The 4,459-nt window shown below is 32.7% G+C and overlaps 1 non-coding gene across 1 annotated transcript; it reads right to left on the bottom strand.

The window, feature by feature from the left end:
• Positions 1–3,727: 3,727 nt before the first annotated feature.
• Positions 3,728–3,860, bottom strand: LOC126031333 (small nucleolar RNA SNORA51). The gene has a single exon (XR_007503278.1). It is a non-coding gene; the product is annotated as a small nucleolar RNA SNORA51 (small nucleolar RNA).
• Between the last annotated feature and the right edge of the window lie 599 nt (positions 3,861–4,459).

The raw sequence follows: 4,459 nt of genomic DNA, 5'->3' as shown, positions 1-4,459 counted from the left end.
CTCTGTTTTCTAAGTTGGACCTCTGCAATAAGACATCTTGTTGTTGTTGTTGTTGTTGTTGATTTTTATGTGTCCTGGGCTACAGCCTAGGGTAGGGTTTTCCTTATTAGTCCCAAGGTAGGTTCTGTTCAGTCACGGTTGTCAAAGTCAGTTATCTGTTGTTGTTGCTCTTATTTTTCACAGTTCAAAGAACGATATATCTTCTGATTTCCAATTTAGTGTTAGGTGATGTGATAGGACAGCCTGGTAGAAAGATGAATTAAAGAATTCACTCATTGTATAAATAAAAAAATAATAAAACTCAGAAGAAAGGCATGAGAATTCACAGGGTGAAGGGGAAAGGAAAGGTTATTCCTTTACATTTAGTGCAAATTCTTCCTTAGGGATGAGAATTGGAAATGTATATTAGAAGAATATATATATTCTTATATATTATTATATATATATATATTCTCAGATATTTGGATTTATTTTCAAGTTAAGGTAGTAAAATAGGTGTTCTTTTAAAATATGGGTCCATCATTCTGAATACATTTTCTTTTTTCTTCAAATAATTTTGTTAGTTAATCTCATATAGAATCTCATAAAAGATTACATACAAAAACCAAAAAATAAAAAAAATGGGGCTGGAGAGATAGCATGGAGGTAAGGCATTTGCCTTGCATGCAGAAGGATGGTCTCAAATCCCAGCATCCTATTTGGTCCCCCAGTCCTGCCAGGAGCGATTTCTGAGCAGAGAGCCAGATAACCCCTGAGCGCTGCCAGGTGTGACCCAAAAACCAAAAAAAAAAAAAAAAAAAAAGAATAAAACTACAAAAAGATAAAGTTCCCACCTGAGCTAATAAAGTGCAACCTCTAATATGAACATGTTTTGTTATTGTTTTTCTTGTTTTCTAGGACATGTCCAACAGTGTTCTGTGTTTAGGGATTTCTCCTAGCAATCTTGGGGACTATAAAGAGAGTCAGGGATTATAACAAGGGTCAGCCTGTTCTAATACATACAAATTAAGCACTTTACCCACTATAATTTATTTCTCTATGGCCCTAGAGACATATTTAAGAACATTTAGAATTTCATGACTGGATTATTTATCTTTTAGAGAAAGGGGAAGTTGGAACATACCCAGTGGAGCTCAGGGGCAACTCCTGACTCTGTTCAGAAGTCACTCAGATAGTATATATGGTGCCCAGGATTTCAACAATTTTAAACCACATACAAGGTAAGCAGCTAGCTCTCACACATTCTATCCAGCTCAGATTATGCATTAAAAAACTGTCACATAGTATATTATTTATTTTAGTACCTATGACTCCATTGATTGAGAGTTGTTTGAAAATAGGTTCAGTTTTATTTGTTTTTTCTGTTTCTTAGCATCACAAGCAGTATACACAGTTGCCTTGTGACATTGTAGGACTCGAACACTTTTTCGAGACCCTATCATTTGAAACATATTAAATTTCAATAGCCACATTACAGCTTATTAAAATATTATTTTACTATAAAAGTTTAAAGATATTTTTATCCATTTTTTAATTTGGCCATGAGCAAAGCACTTTGTGATTGGCTTTAATTTTCCATAGTCTCAGAATATGCACTAAGGAAGTCTTACAAATGAAATAATCTAAATTACAAATTGTTTTTAGTGGTAATGAAATTTTAATGGATACAGAGCTTAACAACAAATGAGGTTGGAGAAATGTGAATTTCTGTAGACATGTAATATTCATTAATTTTAGGTTTTTAAAGGTTATTTATATTTTGAAACAATTTTTTTTCTAGTTCTTAGGTAGTCAATGGTCTTTGAAAAGATAGATGATCCAAGTACTAGGCATTTTACTAACTAGTCCTGATGGCAGATAATAGATAGTCAATTAGTGTTTCTTTATTAGATGGGTAATTTGAGAATGTACATGAAGCAGTAGCTATGTTGTACAAGCCAAAGCAGAGAATGGTTTATGGTGCATATTTATTATAATAGTGGCAATACTAAGTTATTTTATACATAATGTTGGCTAAATTTACTGGTAGAAGATATTAGCAACTGTCATTACATTCTAGTCATCAGTAGAAGACAAGTAGAGAATCTGAAGTAAAGAACTCTTTGGGTCGAAGAGAGAAATAGGGCCCCACATACACTAACATTAGAGTCAGGATTTGTTGGCACTTACTAAAGATAGCTGGTGGACAGCTCACAGAGTAGCATCTTTGGATTTGCTCTTAGTAGGAAACCAACCTTGGAGAAGCTTGCTCCCCAGACTCAGTGCAAATAACAGCAATGAACATATGTTCCTGAGCTCAGGAAAGTAGTCTAATTACTTAGACATATTGTGGCAGGAAGAAAACAACAACTCTAAATAATTGAAAAAGGTATTCATGAGAACAGTGATTTGGGCCTTAAGTTTAGATGATGGGTCATGTTTACTCAGTCATTACCATCTGATGGAAAGTATGTTTTGCAATAAAGATCCTTTCATTGTTCACACAGGACCTTCAGGTCTCAATGAGGACACTTAAAATCAGGTCACATAAAAACATCCCCATTACCAGCACCAGACAATTATTCCTAAGGTGTATGGGCAGAGCAATTAAAATTTTCAAGCTTCAGTCCAGGTAAATCTTTGAAAATGTTTGAGATTACCATACAAGATTGTTCTTTTAAAGTTATTAGCTATGAGTCGAAAATTTGTGAATTGTTTGGAAAAGAGACTTTATGGTATTTGTTATTTGTCACTGAAAATCGTTTGCCTTCATAATTACTGAGGATGTTTCAAGTCTAATTGGATATTTAAGTTTGTATTATGCCTTCAGTTTCTTCAAATATTTAGCTGTTTTTTTCTTAAAATATATTGGATGTGGAATTATCAGTCATCTGCTCATAAAAGTTATAAGTAATTATAAAACACAGCTCAGAAACACTTTCTTCTGGAATTTAATGATCACATTGTAGGATTGTAGGCTTTCATAAGGGCATTGAGATAGACAAATGTCAAGTATTATGCTACAGCTTTCATTTTAATTTTAGAGAAAATGGCCTTGTTCTGAAGCAAAAGTATCTACCATGAACTTGTCAAAGTCTTAGAGAGGATGGAAGTTAACAAGTATTGAATATTTACCATTGCTAAGAACTCTGTATACATCTCTTTTCCAATAAAAATGTTCATGAGTTGCATTTGTCTATAATTGACAATGTTTGAAGCAAATCAGAAAATATGAATAACATAAAAAAATGTTAGCTATTTCCTATACTTAAGGAAAGTTAGCATAACTATCAAAATTATACAACTCTTTAGTTTAAAATGACACATAGAGTTAAACAGAGGTTTTTACACAGGCAATTGTCAGACATCTTTCTGAAAGTTTCTTATAATTAAGCATTTTTAAATAAAAATTATACAATTATGAAAAATTATAAACACATTTTATGAAGAACTTCTTACATCTGTAAGATGACCAGGCTAGTATCTGCTGCTTTTAATCTAAAGTTCTTGATTTATAAGAATTTCATTCTTTATAATCTTAAATTATTTCTAAATCCATAACATCCAACAAATATACAATTAATAAGTTCTGAGCCAAACTCAGGGTCAAAATAAATTAAAGTTTCTTTCCTCCTAGAGATACCATGTTTATAAAGAGACAGACATGATTGAAATGTTCACCCTATGGATAGTATAACTACAAACTGAGGCATGTGGTCCTACAGTAATGGACATTGTTTAATCTTTTTTTTGTCCTCCCATTCACAATACAGAGCAGGCAAAGGGCCTGGTTTGAGATGTATATGGGGAGCATTTACTGTACCTCCTCTTTCTATACAGTCAGTGTAAAGAACACAGCCTGTGGTAAGCATTGGGAGGCCTTATCCTTTCTTTTCTTTTTTGATTATATATATAAACCCTTCACCAGTGCAACATTCCCATCACCAATATCCCAAGTGTCCTTCCTCCCCACCCCACACTGGCCTGTACTCTAGACATATTGTGGCAGGAAGAAAACAACAACTCTAAATAATGAAAAAGGTATTCATGAGAACAGTAGATTTGGGCCCTAAGTTAGGATTGTTTAATCTTATAGCAATGTAATTAGAGCATATGAGAGAAAGAAGGAAAAAGAAAGAAAAAGAAAGAAAGAAGAAAGAAAGAAAGAAAGAAAGAAAGAAAGAAAGAAAGAAAGAAAGAAAGAAAGAAAGAAAGAAAGAAAGAAAGAAAGAAAGAAAGAAAGAAAGAAAGAAAGAAAGAAAGAGAAAGAAGAAAGAAAGAAGAAAGAAAGAGAAAAAAGAGAGAGAAAGAAAGAAAGAAAGAAAGAAAGAAAGAAGAAAGAAAGAAAGAAAGAAAGAAAAGAAAGAAAGAAAGAAGAAAGAAGAAAGAAAGAAAGAAAGAAAGAAAGAAAAGAAAAATGTTTTTCATAGAAGAGATGTGTGCTGAGGTGTTAAGGGTAGGAAATATCCTGTTATTTAAA

The sequence above is a fragment of the Suncus etruscus genome, chromosome 1 (assembly GCF_024139225.1).
Source record: "Suncus etruscus isolate mSunEtr1 chromosome 1, mSunEtr1.pri.cur, whole genome shotgun sequence".
NCBI classification, from domain to species: Eukaryota; Metazoa; Chordata; class Mammalia; order Eulipotyphla; family Soricidae; genus Suncus; species Suncus etruscus.
This window is presented reverse-complemented; position numbering and strand designations above follow the sequence as displayed.